This window comes from Girardinichthys multiradiatus, chromosome 18 (assembly GCF_021462225.1).
Source record: "Girardinichthys multiradiatus isolate DD_20200921_A chromosome 18, DD_fGirMul_XY1, whole genome shotgun sequence".
Lineage (NCBI taxonomy): Eukaryota > Metazoa > Chordata > Actinopteri > Cyprinodontiformes > Goodeidae > Girardinichthys > Girardinichthys multiradiatus.
Genome location: NC_061810.1, coordinates 1,364,138 through 1,385,330, shown reverse-complemented (window position 1 = coordinate 1,385,330; position 21,193 = coordinate 1,364,138). Strand labels below are relative to the sequence as shown.

The 21,193-nt window shown below is 42.8% G+C and overlaps 1 long non-coding RNA gene across 1 annotated transcript in view; it reads left to right on the top strand.

The window, feature by feature from the left end:
• The first annotated feature begins 533 nt into the window (after positions 1–533).
• The window catches only part of LOC124884379, a 40,006-nt gene continuing 19,346 nt past the window's right edge, over positions 534–21,193 (top strand). The window contains exon 1 of the long non-coding RNA XR_007042422.1: positions 534–1,176. This is a non-coding gene — a long non-coding RNA (uncharacterized LOC124884379). The remainder of the gene's footprint in view (positions 1,177–21,193) is intronic.

Here is a 21,193-nt window from a genome sequence, read left to right as displayed (position 1 = left end):
AATGATTGTAGAAACAGTTTGCATAGGTGCTTGATTTTATACACCTGTGGCCGTGGAAGTGATTGGAACACCTGATTTCAATTATTTGGATGGGTGAGTGAATAACTTTGGCAATTAAATTGTATCTTTGATTTGGCTTACTGATTTAGTTTTGTAATACATGTTTTCAAGTTGGCCTTATATGAAACACTGTATATGACATTTATGACATAGGAACAATTGGGGTAAATCAGTTTTTTTATTACAAAAGAAAAACAAAGAAAATAATAATAAAAAAACGTTTTTATGTTTGTGTGATGTCAAATACAACATTTTTTTTCATGAACAAATGTACCTTTATAATTCAAAAAACATATTTTGGATTTTTACAGCACATACCGTAAATCAGGTTTTTGCTAGGAAACTAGTAGTATACAGCTGGTGTATTTGTAAACATGTCTTATAAAAATTCAGGTGTTCTTGGGCTTCCCGGGTCAACAACTGGAAAGTCTGTTATACAGTAGGCCGGCTCTGATATCACACTGAAAAGTGTTGAACATGTTTACACTTGTAAGCTACATGTATTCAGATTATATAAGGTCACTTTTTCACAAGGGAAGATAGCCTAATAAGGACTAAGACAAGTAAAAGAATTGGCCAGAAAAATGTGGATTTTCTTATCTGTTATTTGGTTAAACAACTGATGGCAGGCATCTTAATCAGAATACCAGGTTTAAAAGAAAATCAGGCTCATAGGATAATAAGAGGAATTGCATCATAAAAGGTTGTTCTAGTTAGAGGTTTGTGTAGTATTAAAAATAAATACTAGGAGAAAAAAATTATAGTCTAATTTTTATACCAGCACGTCACTTAAACTGAGCATACTGCTGTGATAAAGTCACTTCATTCCACTCTGCACCTCCTCTACTCCCTCTCCTGCCTCTTTACATGCAGCAGTGTTGCTGGTGGTGGTGCAGGGTGGAGGGTGTGCTGTATGCGTGGATGAGATTGTGTTTGTGTGTCAGAGGCCACGGTGTTCAGTGAGGACGAGACGGAGGCTGTCTCTTTGAGGATTCGGCCCGCTCGCCTTGCCTCGTCTCGCCTGCCTGGCTCTTTGAAGCTGTTCGATGACCGCACAGGGCACATCACTGCAGGTGGAGGGGGAGAACGGGTAGTGGCGGTGCTGCTGTTGGTGGGGTATGGAAGCTTGTCATTTGTATACAGCTGTTCCTTTCATCTTGTCGTGCTTCCTTCCTCCTCCCACCTCTCTATCTCTTTCTGTACTTTCTCTGTTACTGCCATGTTGCTGTTACTTCGTTCTTCCATAAAGATGGTTTTAAGCTCTTCATGCTGCTCTCAGGCACCCATTCCTGCAGCCAGATGAGCAGGAAGCAGAAATAATCTTGAAAGTTTCTCGTACAATAGGTATCATCAAGATCAAATGAAAGAGCTGTTGTGAAGACTGATCTATTTTTTCACCACTCCCCCTCTCACTCTGACGTTCTAACCAGGATTCTTCCTGTACCACACTGTGAATAGATTCACTTTGTTATTGTGAATTTAGAGCAACAACAGAAGGATTTGATGCATCTGTCCCATTAAGATTACCCTTACCAGTACAATTCGATAACCAGGTTCTGGTTCCTTTTCCAGTTCCTGCGTTTCTTACTCAAAACAGCTGAAAATTCTTGTGAAACAAAAACACATGCTGCAGAAAGAAACAACACGGTAATGTGTATATGTATAATTAGTTTACTATTCATTGAGTGGTGTTTTGCTTTCATTTAATGTACACTTTTGACTTTTAATGAAATGCTATATGTGGCTATACCATTTGTTCATCTTATATCTTGTTCAATTTGAAGTCTGCTGGAGGACATGCAGACATTTATCTGTCTCCTTCCTTTCATCCCTCAATAGTCATTTTAAAGAAATTAGAATATGGGTTCTGATGAGGCTCATTTGTCAGATTAAAATAACCTCCAAGAAGGTATTAAACATACTTTTCATTAAGCCCACATTTCTGTTTGTAAAATAGACTTTTTTATCTGTGTGCTGTAATGTTCTAATCTTAAATGCTATGTTTTTATTAACTGTAAGTGGACAATAATCACAATTAACAGAACTAAAGAATTGAAAACATCAGTCTGTGTGTAATTAATCTACTTAGTTACTGAAAAAAATGAACTTCTCAATCACTGTCGTACTCATCGTCTTCCGCTTTATCCGGGACCGGGTCGCGGGGGCAGCAGACTCAGCAGAGATACCCTCCAGTGTGTCCTGGGCCGTCCTCACCCCATCTCTAAGGGAGTGACCGGCCACTGTACGGAGGAAGCTCATTTCAGCCGCTTGTATCCGGGATCTCGTTTGTTCGGTCATGACCCAAAGTTTATGGCCATAGGTGAGGGTAGGAACGTAGACCGACCGATAAATCGAGAGCTTCCCTTTTCAGCTCAGCTTTCTCTTCACCACAACGGACCGGCACAGTGCCCCCATTACTACGGCACCACACCACACCGAACCGTCTGTCTGTCGATCTCCCGCTCCATTTTTCCCTCACTTGTGAACAAGACCCCGAGATACTTGAAGCCACCCTTTTCCGGTTGAGTACCATGGCCTCTGACTTGGAGGAGCTGATCTTCATCCAAGCCGCTTCACACTCTGTAGGTCTTGGCTAGCAGGACCACGTCATCTGCAAAAAGAAGAGACGAAATCCACTGATCCCCAAACCAGACCCCCTCCGGCCCTTGGCTGCGCCTAGAAATCCTGTCCATAAAACTTATGAACAGGATCGGTGACAAAGAGCAGCCCTCCCGGAGTCCAACATCCACCGGGAACAGGTCCGACTTAGTGCCGGCAATGCGGACCAAACTCCTACTCTGCTTGTACAGGGACCGGATGGCCCCTAATAAAGAGCCCCCAATTTCATACTCCTGGAGCACCCCCCACAGGGGATCACAAGGGACACAGTCGAATGCTTTCTCCAGGTCCACAAAACACATGTTGGGCAAACTCCCATTCAATTCAATTCAATTCAGTTTTATTTATAAAGCGCCAATTCACAACACATGTTGTCTCAAGGCACTTCACAACAGTCAGGTTCATACATTCCTATTAATCCTAACAATTGAACAGTGCAGTCGGAGTTAGCTCAAGTACCTTGTAGAGGGTATAGAGCTGGTCCAGTATTCCACGGCCGGGACGAAAACCACACTGCTCCTCCTGAAGCTGAGGTTCGACTATCGGCCGGACTCTCCTCTCCAATACCCTGGCGTAGGCCTTACCAGGGAGGCTGAGGAGTGTGATCCCCTGTAGTTGGAACACACCCTCTGGTCACCGTTCTTATGAAGGGGGACCACCACCCCAGACAGCCAATCCAGAGGCCGCCACGCAATGTTGAAGAGGCGTGTCAACCATGACAGCCCCATAACATCCAGAGGTACTCAGGGCGGATTTCATCCACCCCTGAAGCCCTGCCACTGCTTTTTAACCACCTCGGCGACTTCAGCCTGGGTGATGAAAGAGTCGAACCCCGAGTCCCCAGCCTCTGTTTCCACCAGGGAATGCGTGATGGCAGGATTGAGGAGATCCTCGAAGTACTCCTTCCACTGCCCAATGATGTCCCCAGTCGAGGTCAACAGCCCCCCACCCCCACTGTAAACAGTTTTGGCGAAGCACTGCTTCTCCCTCCTGAGGCGCCGGACGGTTTGCCAGAATCGCTTCAAAGCCAACTGGTTATTCCTTCTCCGTGGCCTCACCGACTCCTCCCAGGCCCAAGTTTTTCCTCTGCCACAGCCCAGGCCACGGCACGCCTGGCCTCACGGTACCCGTCAACCGCCTCAGAAGTCCCACAAGCCAACCACAGCCGTTAGGACTCCTTCTTCAGCTTGACAGCATCCCTTACTGCCGGTGTCCACCACCGGGTTTGGGGACTGCCGCCGCAACAGGCACCACAGACCTTATGGCCGCAGCTACTGGCAGCAGCATCAACAATAGATGCGGAGAACAAGGTCCACTCGGACTCTATGTCTCCAACATCCCCTGGAATCTGGTCAAAGCTCTCCCGGAGGTGGGAGTTGAATACACCCCTGCCCGAGGGCTCCACCAGACGTTCCCAGCAGACCCTCACTATGTGCTTGGGCCTGCCAAGTCTGTCCGACTTTCTCCTTCTCCAGCGGATCCAACTCACCACCAGGTGGTGATCAGTGGACAGCTCAGCCCCTCTCTTCACCCGAGTGTCCAAAACATGCGGCCGAAGGTCTGATGATATGACAAGAAAGTCGATCATTGACCTCCTGCCTAGGTTGTCCTGGTGCCAAGTGGACTGATGGACACCCTTATGTTTGAACATGGTGTTCATTATGGACAACCCGTGACTAGCACAGAAGTCCAATAACAAAGCACCACTTGGATTCAGATCAGGGAGGCCATTCCTCACGATCACGCCTCTGCAGGTGTCACTGTCGTTTCCCACGTGGGCGTTGAAGTCCCCCAGCAGAATAATGGAGTCCCCGGGAGGGGCACTATCCAGCACCCCCGACAGGGACGCCAAGAAGGCCGGGTACTCTGCACTACCGCTCGGTCCGTAGGCCGAAAAGACAGTCAGAGACCTGTCCCCAACCCCAAGGCGCAGGGATGCGACCCTCTCATCCATTGGGGTAAACCCCAACACGAGACGGCTGAGCTGGGGGGCAACAAGCAAACCCACCCCAGCCTGCAGTCTCTCCCGGTGGGCCACTCCAGAGTAGAAGAGAGTCCAGCCCCTCTTGTGGAGAAGGGTTCCAGAGCCCACGCTGTGCATGGAGGCGAGCCCGACTATTTCTAGTCGATATCTCTCGACCTCCCGCACAAGCTCAGGCTCCTTCCCCTCCAGCGAGGTGACATTCCACGTCCCTAGAGCCATCCGGGGATCGGGCCGCTGAGGTCTTCACCTTTGTCCACCGCCAATCCTCTTTGCACTGGTCCCTCACGGTTCCCCCCTGCAGATGGTGGGCCCACTGGGGGATGGCCTCTCGTCTCTCATTCGGGCTTGACCCGGCCGGGTCCCGCGAGGAGCAACCCGGCCACCAGGCGCTCTCCGGCGAGTCCCGAACCCAGTCCTGGCTCCAGGGTGGGACCGTCCGCCGTACCGGGCGACGTCACGTGCCTCGATCTACTAGTCTTCATGAAGGATTCTTGAACCGCTCTTTGTCTGACCCGTCACCTAGAGCCTGTTTGCCATGAGAGACCCTACCAGTGAGAGACCCTACCAGGGGCATTTAAGCCCCAGACAACATAGCCTCTAGGATCATTCGAGCACTCAAACCCCTCAACCACGTTAAGATGGCGGTTTAAGGAGGGGCTTCTCAATCATATTCTAATTAATTGAATATGACTGTATACAGTTGAAATTAGATATGTACATATACTGTATAAAAAGCCACATACATTTTTTTCCCTAACTCTCTGACAGTGATTCAGACAAAATTTTCTTGGTCTTATGTCAGCTAGAAAACAATTTTCTGTCAACCTTTTTTGCATCGGTCCTGGAACGTCTACCTGCAGACTGTTTAAGAATATCCCCTGGAGACACATGACCCCCACCTCACCCGGGATGCATAAAGTCATTCACTTCTCACAACTGAAGAAGTCTGAGTCTCACTGGCAACCTCTTCAGGTGTTTCTCTGCCTCTCCCCTAATGACTGCTGAAGATAGGGAGAGGTGCCGTGCCAAGATAGTGTCGGGAGCGTGCATTCAGCAGGAGTGGTGGCCCACCTGCAACTAGGTATGGATAATCAAGTACTGACAATAGATTGAAAGATTAATGGATTTTATTTCCCCCTAATACTTTTGACTATCACTAGTTGACAAATCGGTTGACAATTTATAATTATAGTTTTCACCATTGAAATCAAATTTTATTTAGTCTGCATACATGAAAAAAGACCAATGATGAAAGGCTTTTATCATAATTATAGTAAATGAAAATATCACTGCTGTTTACGCAACTATATAAAGAATCTTCTGTGCTTTTTGTTGAGGTTACGTCATGTCTCATTAGTTTATTTCTTTGTGTTCAGCTTCTTTCTTAGTCTTGTGTTCTGACTGGGCATTTTAGTTTTGTATCTAGTGTTAGATTTAGTTCAGCTCTGTTTGTGTTTTCTGTTATTTTATCTCCCTCCCTCAGTCTCCCTGCTCTCACTCTGCCCCAGCTGTTCTACATTCCCTTTGATTAAGCTAAACTAAGCTTGCCTCAGAATTTAAGCTCCTTCTTTTCCTTTGTTCAGTGCTGGATTCTTTTGTTACACTCTGGTTCCTTGTCCTCTTCTTGTTGTGCCATAGAATGTAAGACTTCATGTTCACCATTATCAACTTTTCACTCACCTCTCTGCATCTGGTCTGCCTGCATTTAGGTCCAACAAAACACCATCCATGACAATAAGAAGGATCTCTCCAATTATTCCAAAATGTAGCAAACAAAAATATTTGTGGCAACCCTACCTGGCATAAAACTGAAAAACTTTAATTAGATTTAATGTCAGACAATGAGGGGAAAAATTTATATGTTAATATCTGGTTTTCAGTGCATCTCAGTCTACCAAGTCTAAATGTATTTTACACCTGTTAAGCTCGGAGGGGTTTTAGACCAATTTACGCCTGAAATTACATAATTGAAATTAATCAAGTATAGCTCCACAGTTATAAAGTCTAAATGCAAATGTGGTACCTATGTAAAGGTAATACATAAAAGAATATTTTTAAATCGGGGAATCACTATTGTTACTGTTACTATATCTGATTTATTTGTGATTAAACAGAGAAAGAAATCAACATTTTTTACCCTAATTTCTTTTCTAAATGAACATTGCAAAACACCATTAAAATCCTTTTGAAATCCTAGCAGAAGCCCCAGGTTTTATTTATCAACATCTTTATTATAAAAGCAGCAACTTTGGACTGAACTGGTCGAAGCATATTTGTTCCACAGAGGTTTTAGAGGGCAATGTGCCAGGCGGAGCAGGGATTTATAAAATACAGATAATAAATTATTTCCTGCTGTACACAAAAAATATGAAAATAACACAGAAAAGCAATAAAGTAATGCTGTAACAGTAACGTGGTATTGGTAAAGTGTAAATGAGATAACAGTTATATAACAGGCCTTCAACCAGTTCCACAAACAGGCCTTGCAGTCCTTTTGTTCTTATGGGGGAGGGGGGCCTAATATAACTGGTTGAATCAATCACAAATGAAAATACTGACGCTCCACACAACAGTAATTAAAAAAGTAAAAATGGTAAAGCATTGTTGAAATGGTTGACATGTAATGTAAAGTTGCTGGAAATAAAAAGTAACATTGTAACCGAAGAATCCTCTACTTCGAGGTCACTGACCTACAAATGTGTTTCCAAGGTTTCCAAAGTGTTTGTTTTACTCTTCTGCGACATTATAAAGTTCGAAGTCCACAGAAATGAGCTGTGCATAAAGCAAACGTTGCTACCACTTATACAGGTCCTTCTCAAAATATTAGCATATTGTGATAAAGTTCATTATTTTCCATAATGTCATGATAAAAATTTAACATTCATATATTTTAGATTCATTGTACACTAACTGAAATATTTCAGGTCTTTTATTGTCTTAATACGGATGATTTTGGCATACAGCTCATGAAAACCCAAAATTCCTATCTCACAAAATTAGCATATCATTAAAAGGGTCTCTAAACGAGCTATGAACCTAATCATCTGAATCAACGAGTTAACTCTAAACACCTGCAAAAGATTCCTGAGGCCTTTAAAACTCCCAGCCTGGTTCATCACTCAAAAACCCAATCATGGGTAAGACTACCGGCCTGACTGCTGTCCAGAAGGCCACTATTGACACCCTCAAGCAAGAGGGTAAGACACAGAAAGAAATTTCTGAACGAATAGGCTGTTCCCAGAGTGCTGTATCAAGGCACCTCTGTGGGAAGGAAAAAGTGTGGCAGAAAACGCTGCACAACGAGAAGAGGTGACCGGACCCTGAGGAAGATTGTGGAGAAGGGCCAATTCCAGACCTTGGGGGACCTGCGGAAGCAGTGGACTGAGTCTGGAGTAGAAACATCCAGAGCCACCGTGCACAGGCGTGTGCAGGAAATGGGCTACAGGTGCCGCATTCCCCAGGTCAAGCCACTTTTGAACCAGAAACAGCGGCAGAAGCGCCTGACCTGGGCTACAGAGAAGCAGCACTGGACTGTTGCTCAGTGGTCCAAAGTACTTTTTTCGGATGAAAGCAAATTCTGCATGTGATTCGGAAATCAAGGTGCCAGAGTCTGGAGGAAGACTGGGGAGAAGGAAATGCCAAAATGCCAGAAGTCCAGTGTCAAGTACCCACAGTCAGTGATGGTCTGGGGTGACGTGTCAGCTGCTGGTGTTGGTCCACTGTGTTTTATCAAGGGCAGGGTCAATGCAGCTAGCTATCAGGATATTTTGGAGCGCTTCCATCTGCTGAAAAGCTTTATGGAGATGAAGATTTCATTTTTCTGCACGACCTGGCACCTGCGCACAGTGCCAAAACCACTGGTAAATGGTTTACTGACCATGTTATCACAGTGCTCAATTGGCCTGCCAACTCTCCTGACCTGAACCCCATAGAGAATCTGTGGGATATTGTGAAGAGAACGTTGAGAGACTCAAGACCCAACACTCTGGATGAGCTAAAGGCCGCTATCGAAGCATCCCGGGCCTCCATAAGACCTCAGCAGTGCCACAGGCTGATTGCCTCCATGCCACGCCGCATTGAAGCAGTCATTTCTGCCAAAGGATTCCCGACCAAGTATTGAGTGCATAACTGTATGTAGCCCAGTCTATAATTTTCAAGCAAGTGGTTTTCAGTCCTAGACCTTCGGAGCGGATATTACCAGATAGCCATGTCCGAGGAAGACAAGGAAAAGACTGCATTTATCTGTCCCCTTGGGTTCTATCAATTTGAACGGATGCCGCAAGGTATTACAGGAGCTCCTGCCACTTTTCAGCCACTCATGGAGAGAGCTGTTGGCGATATGCACCTCCTCCAGGTCATAGTCTACCTCGATGACATAATCGTTTTTGGTAGAACGCTCGAAGAACATGAGCAACGTCTTCTGAAAGTTTTGGATCGTCTTGAGGAGTTTGGTCTTAAAGTATCAATAGACAAATGTCAGTTTTGTCAGTCTCAAGTAAAGTATGTCGGTCATCTTGTTTCCGAAGCCGGTATAGCCACAGATCCAGAAAAGGTTGCCGTTGTCAGAAACTGGCCAGAGCCAACAGACCTTAAGTCTCTTCGCTCATTTCTTGGATTTTGTGGATACTATCGCAGATTTATTGCAAACTACTCAAACATTGTTCGTCCCTTAACTGAGCTTACTAAAGGCTACCCACCTACTCAAAAAAACAAGCAAACTCAAACCAAACATCTAACCAAAACTTACCTCAAACCTTCCGAACCATTCAAAGAGCGGTGGGACCAATCCGGTCATCAAGCATTTTAAAAAATCATTGCTTGTTTGACTAATGCCCCTGTGTTAGCGTTTGCAGATCCCACTAAACCGTATGTTTTGCATGTAGATGCTAGCCTGAATGGTTTAGGTGCTGTGCTCAACCAAGAGTATCCTGAGGGCCTCAAGCCCGTTGCTTTTGCTAGTCGGAAACTCAGTGACTCTGAACGAAACTACCCTATCCATCAACTCGAGTTCTCGGCACTGAAGTGGGCAGTTGTGGACAAATTTCATGACTATCTATATGGAGCCAAGTTCACGGTTAGAACGGACAACAATCCGTTAACATATGTTTTGACAACAGCAAAATTAAATGCTGTCGGACATCGTTGGCTTGCAGCTTTAGCCACGTATGACTTCAGCATCCAGTATCGTTCTGGTCGTCACAACATAGACGCTGATCTATTATCTCGACAATGCATGAGTGATGCCAAACAATGGACAGATGTTTCGCAGTCTGCGATAAAAGCTATATGTACAAAGGAGCTTACCTATGAAACTACCGAGTCCCCTGTTAGACTAGTTGACCAACTTGGAGTCCCCCCATCTGTGATTCCAGCAGCTTATGCTTTTCCAGTGAGTTTAAAAGCAACCATGATTGATCAGTTAACTCCCAAAGACTTGAAAAATGCTCAAGATCTTGACCCTGTCATTGGTTTAGTAAAACAAGCCCTTCAAACAGGAAAAACACTGATCCCATCTAAAAATCAGTCGCCTGATGTGACTTTGCTAAGACGTGAGAGCTCAAGACTTGGACTAAATGATGCAATACTGCACAGACATCGAAAATTGCCAAATGGCGCAATCAACAAACAGCTGGTTCTACCAGAAAGATACCGAACAATTGTAATGAGGTCATTACACGATGAATGTGGACATCTTGGTGTAGAGAAAACCACAGAACTGATTAAGGATCGTTTTTATTGGCCTCGGATGAATACTGATGTGGAAGAGTATGTAAAAACTTGTGGACGTTGTGTTTCCCGGAAAACGCTCCCACAACGTTCATCTTCACTAAATCAAATCCCTAGCATTGGCCCATTAGATCTAGTTTGCATTGAATTTCTTCAAATAGAACCAGACAAAAACGGAGTTGCCAACGTACTCGTAGTAACCGATCATTACACGAGGTACGCTCAAGCGTTTCCAACGAAAGATCAAAGGTCAATCACTGTTGCAAAAGTATTATGGGAGAAGTACTTTGTCCATTATGGACTTCCGGCCAGAATACACTCGGATCAAGGTCGAGACTTTGAAAGCCGCCTTATAAAAGAGCTACTCTCCATGCTTGGTATCCGAAAGTCACGTACCTCACCATATCATCCACAGGGGGATGCTCAACCAGAACGTTTCAATAGAACACTTCTCTCAATGCTGGGAACTCTAGAACATGTAAAGAAACACAACTGGAGTACACATATTAGTCAGTTAGTGCATGCATATAACTGTACTAAAAATGAGTCCACTGGATATTCTCCCTACTACTTAATGTTCGGACGAAATGCAAGATTACCTGTTGACCTCTGTTTTGGTGTTGCTCTTGATGGTGAGGCAGAGACATCTCACTTACAGTATGTTGATAAAATGAGAGAAGAACTTCAACAAGCTTACCATCTTGCTACCGAGAGTGCAACTAAGAACCATCTGAGAAACAAATCACTCTATAATCTAAGAGTAAGAGATCAACCTTTGCAGGAAGGAGATAGAGTCCTGGTGAGGAATGTGGGTCTTACAGGAAAACATAAACGTCAAGACCAGTGGAAATCTACTCCTTATATTGTGATCAAGAAGTTACCAAGCTTACCTGTGTACAAAGTTAAACCTGAACATGGAAATGGAAGTGTCAAAACTTTACACAGAGACCATCTTTTACCGATCGGTTACCTTGTTAGGTTTCCAGACAACTTGGAACAAACTGAAAGAGTCAGACCACCTGTCACTAGGAGACAACGTACTCTTAGACATCAGACATATGACCAAAATGATCCAACTTTTGATGTTTCTTCAGATTCAGAATCTGAGTACCAATATGGGTACAAATATTCAACCAATGACCATGACAATATCAAGAGACAATGTTCTATACCAGACAGACCTAATATAGGATCTGCTTCCTCTGAAATATTCTCCTCGTCAGGAAGTGAATCCGAGCTGGAGGAAGGGTTGCAGGAAATTTCACATGAAGAAGAATGTCAGTCCTCGCCGATGGAAGCAGACACGAATGACACAGCTGAAGACACTGATGTAGAGTTGAGAACTCACCCAAGTCTAAATGAAGTCAGCACGTGAAGTGAAACCAGTCATCCGTTTGACGTATGACAAACTGGGAACACAAGCTGAGGAACCTGTTATTATTGTACATCAAGGAATGGTCATCCAGTTGAACCTCGGTACTAGGGATAAATCCAATACGGTGAAACACTTTAAACATTCTAATACTCGCCCCTCTAAAGTTCAGTCTAAACTTTATGGTTAGATGAGGACATCTAGATCTTTTAGAAGGGGGGGAATGTAGCCCAGTCTATAATTTTCTGTTCGGACTAAAAAGGTTAAAATTTAAATGCTATCATTGGAGTTTGTAATTCTACGTATGTGGCAAATATATTAAAGCTGAATTAAAATGCAGTAACTATAGTTAAAAGCACAATAAAATCTAGTTCATTTATCTGTTAGAAGTGTTCATATTTAGGTAAAAACATTTTTAAGCAACAAAAGGTTTTGCTGTTTTAGTTTTGGTAACATACTGTTTGTGTTTGCTGAAAGCTTGATTAAAAGAAATATTTTAAGTGCGTGCTCTGTACCCAACCTAACATGTTTTGCTGTCAGTCTTGTATTTTCTTTTCTTTTATTGGTTGATGTAAACCTAATGTCCAATCACAGGTGTGAGGGTGGGACTTAATTGAGGCTAGAGTAAAAATCAGCCAGGTGTACGGCATTCGGCTGCTACGTTTTGCTAGAAGTAAGCTGAGAAATGAAAGCACGTTGAAAACGGTCATAATGTATTCGTGGATGCAGAGTCTACGTTCCTGTTATAGACTGTTTAACCTTGTACTGAGTGAGTACTCGATGTATATGATTTTTGGGCTTACAGCTATATGTTGAAGTGCATAGAAGTGTGATGCTAATCGCGAGTTAGCATGTTAGCATTTGAGCGTGAGCTAATTGTAACTTTATATGTAGAGTATATGAGCTTTAGCCAAATATATGAACTAAATAGATATTTCTAATACACAGTGGACCGAGAGGAATTCTCTTGACTCTTCTGTTGTGGATAGAATCTTCCGTGTACTCCATGTAACCTGTGGTGTGAAGAAAATTTCAGCTCTGCTTTTGAGAGGGACCTACCTGGTGATAGATAAGACCTCATCCATTTCTCATACTGAACTAAAGGGATCCTTGAGTACTGGAGAGCACGTGCATTTTATTTTATGCTTGTTTACAAGTGAAGCGACCATTTTGTTTGTGGTCACTACGAACCCGAGCCATGCTTCAGGCCTGCAACAGTTTTCTTTATTCAATTTATGAGACCCTGCTGTTGTGGAGGGAAATCTGATTCTGAGTTGAACTTAGAGAGCGGGGTATTGTTGGGTGTATGCTTTGGGATGCTGTTGAGTGTTGGAGGGTGAGTAGTATTTTGTGTATAAGAACACACCTTCATTTTGTTTTGCTTTATGTCTAAATAATATTTTTCTTTCACTAAAATCTTCTTTTATATTAGATTTTGAGTTGTGTCATAACTTATTTACTGCAGATCTAAAGAGATTTTGAACATGAACCTTGTTTTGTGCTGTTATAACATAGTAGCTCAGATATTTTCATGTTAATTGGAGGCACCGCCATATTTGGAAAGCATAAATAAGTTTAGAGGGTAATAGCTGATCATTGTCTCTCCTGTTTACCATTGTTTTTTTGTTTATTAGTAGATGATGATTTAACGTCCCCAGGGCCCCGCCTATAGTACTATTACAACATTAACAAAGGTTTAATATGTAGCTACTTGGGTTGGGTGCTACATGTACATGATTATTTGAAGGTTGACGTTTTTTGTATTAAAAACACTTTTCTTTTATTGGTCGGATGAAATATGCTAATTTTGTGAGATAGGAATTTTGGGTTTTCATGAGCTGTATGCCAAAATCATCCGTATTAAGACAATAAAAGACCTGAAATATTTCAGTTAGTGTGCAATGAATCTAAAATATATGAATATTAAATTTTCATCATTACATTATGGAAAATAATGAACTTTATCACAATATGCTAATATTTTGAGAAGGGCCTGTTTAACCTCGGATACGCACGGGAATTATTTGACCAGAAAACGTCTTACGAAGACGTGTGATACATCGCTGAAAGGTGGGATTCTCTAGTTTCCATTGGTACCAAGAAAGAGGAGGTGGGGAAAAGGCATATGTGTTTCCTGTAGCATTTTGATGGTAGACAGATATGCCTGGAGGACCCCTAAGCATCATCTTCTGTGTTTAAACTGCTGTAAAACCAAAACTATTTGCGAAACACTAATTTAGTGAATTGCTTTGTAAACATTAAAGCCTCCTCTTGCGAGGGATTTAGGAAAAAGAAACCTGGCGGTGTTTTACAGACTTTTAGAGTCGCTCAATTCCTCAATACCTAATTCCCAAATAATTTTGAGCAACCATTCCCAATCAATGGGTGCATTTTATGGATGTATGGAGAACATGCTGTAATAATTTGATGTTCCATTTGTACTTGGATGTCAGATTTTTCTGATTGGGAAAGTCTGAGTTTTTTGCCTAGCTTGAGATCAAAATGTATAATACCAGCTTCTATTTAAAAATGTAATATGGCTGCAATAATAACATGTTTTATTTAAATTCTGTCAGTTTGTATCTCTTGAAATCTGTCACATATAGTACTGTTCAAAGTCTGACAAGTGAACATCTTGTTGCACTATTTCAATGTACATAATGCTGAGAAAATCTTTGTTGCTTTTATGGCCAATTGTACTTGGTCTGGTTATTAAACAAAGGAACCAAGAAATCCTGCAGGCTCTCTGGCCTTCAACTAAACACAATTAAGTTGCGGGTGATATCATTCTGAAATCTGACTTTCAATGTAAATAGGAAAGCATGGTGAACTAACCCTCTGAAATGCTTGGATTCTCTGACTGAGATCAACTCTCATCTACGATCTTAGATATTAAACAATCATAAAACAAAAAATAATTTTTTTAATATACAGAAAAACCTTTCTATTTCCCTTTTAAATGAAAAAACTGGAATGGCTTATTAGAAGAAACTTTTGTGTGAGAGCTAGTGACTCTTTGTAGAATACAGAACTTCTGGATCGTCTTAGTTCTACCACTGAGACACTTGACGGTCCCCTCTGTTCTCAGTGTAAGACACACAGGCCACATATGCTTTGATGTGTTGCTACACCAATTAGCAGCAATTACCACTAGCCCACTGAGCACCTGCGTTTTTTGCTCTGGCATCTGGGTTGAATTATCAGAAGTATGTTGTTGTTTTATCAGAATTAATGCTGGAATATTGAAGCATTCCACTGGGTGTTTGTGTGTCCCAAAAGAATTTCTATGTGTTTCTACTCCAACATTCTGTGTTCTCCTCTTAATCATAAAGACTGCTCTCCTTGGCTTATCCAGCCTCATCATTCAACACACTCTATTATTACTCAAGTGCCAACAAGACATCAGTAAAACATATTTTCTGTTACATGAAAGACCTCCAGGACCTTGATTCTTTCTTTCAGCTGTATTGTTGTATATGATCGGTTTACATTGAGTTTTCTGAGTACCCTGGTTGCTTCAAGAGACTGCTTTATACAAACAGACTGAGTGGCTGTTATTTCAGCAACGACGCCTGCCTCAGCAGACACAGAGCAGTTTATCGATTGACTGCTGCTGAGCATGCAAAGCAGCACACTGAAAGAGACACAGGAAAGTCAGCACAGTATGCCCAGGGAGAAGAGAGCTGCTAATATAAAGAGTAAGGCAGGTGGACTAGGTTGAGAGCATGTTGGAGTATGTTAACATAGAACTTCGGAATTTCAGGGAGTACTAAACCTACATCTTCAAAAGCCGCAGAGCCCCACCACCTCCTAATTAATCTCCATCAAATCAGGACTTTCAAATCATTTCTCTATGATACAGTCTGGGCCCCAGTGATAACTATCATAAATGATAATTTCCAGGAAAATCTTGAGCCCCTGATGGAAGATAGTTGTAATATCTCTGTGCTTATATGTGACAGAAAGATCAAAGCTAAAATAATAAGAGACAGTTGTAAACAATCAAACTTAAAAGCCATAGACTTTCAGGTACAACCAGACACTGAGTTGATTTCAGCCATTACGTTATATAAACTGGCTTTAATGAACATTAGATCTCTGTCAGGAAAATCATTTTTAATCAATGACTTCATTACTGATAATAATCTTGATGTGATGTTTAACAGAACCATGGATGAATTTAATGAAGCTCCCATTCTGATAGAGTAGATGCCTCCAAACCACAATTTTCTTTGTGAGAGCAGACAGTAAAGAAAGGGTGGTGGGGTGGCCACTTTGTTTAAAGATTCACTAAAGTGTAAAAAGGTATTTCTGCGCAGGTTTGACTCTTTTGAACATATGGCTCTCAAGGGTCCGAAGCATGTTCTTGAATATTTACAGGCCTCCTCCAAAAATAAATCCAAAACAAACTTTTTCAGTGCATTTAATGAGCTTTTATCTGTGATATGTGTTGATTATGACTTTAATTATTGTGGGAGATTTCAACATTCATTTTGACAATCCTGAAGACAGAAATTCATTTTTTTTTTTTTTTGGTGGAAGAGAAGTGCTAGATGAAAATCTTTACCCATATCACTCATGGGCAAAGTTGCTTCAATAAAAACGATGGTCTTGCAACAAATCAATTACTTATTCTCAATGATCCCAAATAAGCCGTCATCTGACTTGTTTGGATCTCTAGACTCCTCTATCACTACATTTCTTTGGAAAGATAACCCCTGCATATTAGATTATAAACATTACAAAAGACCAAAGATAAAGGAGGATTAGATCTGCCTAACTTTCATCATTACTTCTTAGCCAACATGCTACAATACATCTCAAAATGGTTTAAATAGAGTCCGCTAGATGAACCCTGGCTAGACATAGAACAGACATTATGCAATAATATTAAGATTTAAGATCTACCATTTATTAGCTCAAATATAAAATGACATGTATGCTTTAAAAGCCTCAATATCAGCACCTCTCTGACAGCATGGTGGGAATATTTAAAAATGACATGGTCTTCACTAATCCCATGCAGAGGTACACCCATCTGGAACAACCCTGACATCCTACAAAAAAATAATATGATAAACTTCCCAGATTGGAGGAGTAAAAAACTGAATACCTTGAACATATATTTGAAGGAATTCAGTTCATCCCATTTAACAGATTACCGTAATTATGCAATGTGGGATGGACAAGAATACATTTTTAGAATATCAACAAATTAAATCTATACTAAAAAACAAATTTAGGCTTAAAAAACATTTGGTGACAAATGCCATCAAGTTTACTAGAGTTCCTAAAACTCATCCCCCAAATTAATGTCTAAAATATACAGGACACTGTCTAATATAGATGAATCAATTTCCCTTCCTATTACGAAATGGGAGGTGGACTTATCAGTTAACTTTGACCAAACATTCTGGTCTCCTTGTAACCCCAGTTTACAATTAATACAATATAAATTCCTTCATAGAGTATACTATACAGGTCAACGGATGTTCAGGATGGGTTTTACAACGTCTAATACTTGCTTACACTGCACAGGCAATATACCTGACAATCACATCCACACACTATGATTATGTACACCTGTTCACAGGTTCTGGTGCCTGATATGTGAAGACTTATTAAAGTGTCTGAGATGTAATATTTCACCTTCCCCCTTAGTTTACTTGGACAACTTAGATGATGTCACCATAGAGACAAATTCAGTTCATATTGTTTTTACTGCCTCATGTATCACTAAGAAAACTATCCTCATGAATTGGAAAAATAAAAACCTTCTTAATATTAACCAGTATAGAAACCTTCTGTTGGACTAAATAAGTCTTGAGAAAAGCCTCTGCCCCCACATCAGATCAATCTCTGCGCTCATGTCTAGCTCTCAGGTCATGCCTGTCTTGCCTGCCCATTTGTTTTGTTCCTGCCTCCTGCTGTGAGTGAGTTTTCGTAATTAAACCTCTTTTTTTTCACTTACCATCACGCTGCCTGCTCGTCTGCATTCTGGGGTCCAAAACCGTGGCAGAACCGTGACAAGTACCATCTCATTGGAGGTGCTCTCTACTTCAAGGAGTGCATTCTGCTGGCGGGGCTTGTGGGAGCGGTGTGGGACGGAGTCAACCTGGGTCTCTAATGTCTTATGTTTTTTTGAGAGTTGGTCGAATGTTGGGGTGGATGTAGGTTTTCTTCTGGGGTGGAGGTGGGAGGTTGGCCTTGGGTGGGGAGAGGCATCGTTTGGATCTGGGTGGTTCCGGTTCGGATTCTGATTCCTTGTCTGGGTACCGGTTCCTGACACTGGTCCCGGTTCTGACTGGGGGAGGGGGATCGGAGGGGTCTGCATGGTTTGGGCGGCGGGCTGGCCGGGGTTGATCTTGGGGTGGACTGGTCTCGGCTTCTCGGTGGATTTGGGTTTTGGGTCTGTGGTCTCTCCGCCTTTTGTGGGCTTCGGTGTGTATGTATGGGTGTTGGGCATGCTCTTGGACCTGGATGCTGTGGGTCTTCTTTTCACGGGGGGGAAATTTGGTAGGGGGGCTTTATTTTTGGAGGGCTGGAGGGGGCCCGTTTGCACGGTGTGGGCTTTGTGCACGGCTTATGCTTTGGGTGCTCTTTGATGCTTTCTGTCCTGTGCCGTATGGTGTGCTGTGGTGTTGGGGTGGTGGTTCTGTGTGTGGCGGCTCTGGCCTCCGAGTGTGGGCGTTGCAGGGGGGGCAGACGGAAACTTCTGAGACCAGGGCGCCCATTAATCTAAAAGGTGAGGCAGATCCTATTTTATTAAACTCTCCGATTGAATTTATATATAGGCTAAATTAACCAGGTCTCAGTTGGTTCTGAATGTCATTTTACTCTGCAAAACTGTAAAAGAGTGTGCGTTAACTGGACGTGTTAAAATAGAGTCAGATAAGATTTGCTGACAGTGTCGGCAAAATACGGCAGCTTGAAGGTTAGAGTCCTCATGTAAAGCTGAAAAAAGGTGATATTGCTGGGTGTGGCGTCCCAACCTATTGATTGACGGATCAATAAGATATAGCTGGGTTTAAGTCCCGTGTTTTGGCAAAACACAAAGGATTAAAAGAGGTTAAAGTCCTCACAAACCTTCATCTGAATTTTTTTTAACAGATGATACGTTCATCCAGAAATTTCCCGAAGAGTTAGAGGCCCATCTAGTGGACACACGGAGGAATTACACAAGCGACTGGTAGTGCAGTCGATGTTAAATTAATGGACACACATTCTGAATTAAAAATGCGGTTGGATTTTTGATTATTTGAGGGAAAATAAAAAACATTTATTGAATATAGGGTGAAGTGGCTTGTAGTGGATTGTTTCTGCATTTTGTGCATTTCCTGTGTGCAGTGTCTGTCACAGACAGTGGTGTTGAACTGAGGAAGTACGAGCTGGAGTGTGTGTGTGCGACTGAACTAGATGATTATTTGGGGTAAAATAAAAGACAGAGTACTAGATATAAGTAACTGTATTGCGGATTATAGAAGACATGTGAATGTTAAGTGTTTTTGCTGATATTAAACAGGAGTGACTATGACAAGCGCTCACTGACTGACTGTATGTCTTTATTAAATGCACTGTATTGTCCGGTAACCTGGCGTGTTGACAAGGACAATACAGTGATAAGCGGATTATATATGCATATTGTGAAGCGTTAATTGAACATAAATTTCACAGGATTTTAAACAACATGGAAGAGGAATTTCCGGAAAAACCAGGATGGTTAGATTTAAACACACAATTAACTAACATACAAGCACTGGTTCTCCAAACGAGAGGTAAGGACGACGCTGATAAAATGAAAAAGAAGATCGAAAAAAAGGTAAGACAAACAATGAAAGCAGATGGAATTAATTTGACGGACAAGTGGAATTTAGGTGATTGGTTTAGAAAGAAAATGAACACAGCTAAGAAACACAGACGCACAAGGTAAGTTGAATGAAGCTACTGTTTGGTCTAAAAGTAAGTACAACACAAACATACATAAATATGAAAAAGAGGAACGCTTCTGGGGAGACATGATTTTAATACATCAAGGAGCAAAACACAATGACGCACAAAGAACCCAGAGGAGGAGACAAGAAGGAGGGGTCAAAATCAGCTAAGGGGACGTGTCCAGTCAGACCGCCCCCATATAGACCCTCCTACTCATGCAGCTCCCTCACTGGTGCACCCACACCGCCCCCTGGTGGATTGTACCCCATATTGGAAGTAGAGAATGGAACACTTATACTGCATGGCTTGGACATTCCAGAAGGGGGGGGACTGGATCTGTCAGTGGAACTTCACTTCCGGATTATCTATGTCAGCATCTGCTGGCTCATTTCTGGATGCGGAAAAAGCAGCATTTCAGGACAGAGAGGTAAGAGAAAGACAAGAACAACATCAAAGAAGCCTGAGCAAAACAAATCCCTTTCGCTCACCCCCACAACAATCCTCCCAACCACCTTCTCTAATTTCAGAGGCTGGGGCACCGGGGCCACGCCCAAGCTCTGACTTACAAGGAGCAGGGACTGATCCAGTGGGATCAGTGGGTTTACTGCTAAGTGGATCCTGGAGGCCAGATAGGGTTTTGTGTCCCAATCCTTTTCTCACACCCACACCTTGTTACACCTCTACCCCAGCTGTAGAGCTGCAGAAAAACAGCCACAATATACCACAGGATGATGAAGAAGACAGAGCAGATCCACAGCAAAACCATCCTGAGGACGGACCCCCAATACGCAGTCAGACAGTTGTACAGTTAAGGGAACATTTAACCCGCAAAGCTGCAGCTAAACCAGAAGGCTTTAGTTATGCCCCAAAAACCAATTATCCCCTTTTACAGCAACAAGGCTCTGGAGCCCCCCCTAGGTATAAACCTTTCTCTCTGGGCGACATTACGGCTCTCTGTGACAAGTTGCCCCCCATAACTGAAGGAGCAGCAGTGTGGCTCCAGACTTTAGACACCCTGACGGCCAATGAGGGGGCACAACGAGACTGGTTCAGAGATGCTGTCCTTAAAGGACTACCCCAACAGGTGAAGGCCAGTATGGACGACAATCCTGACATGGCTGGAGCGGACACTGGAATTTGGGATCGCCATCTGATCCATCACCTGTCCAAAATAAGAGAGGACCATAAAAAAGATGAGGAGGAACTTAAGACCCTGCAGACACAATTGCTAAAAATGCAGTTAGCCGAAGCAAAGCAGAAAGCAGGAGAAAAGAAGAAAGACAACAAATCTCCAAAAATAATGTATGAAGGTGTGATTTTTCAGGGCCCCCAGACTCCTCCCTTTCCTGGCCATCAGGACACGATTGGACCGAGGTCTGCAACCTCTGGTCCTTATGCCCAACCAGGCCGGTTCAGGGGCAGGGGCGGGCCAAGGGGCCGTGGATTCCGTGGAGGACCACCAAGGCGATGGGGGGGTGCTGACATTTGCTACTACTGTG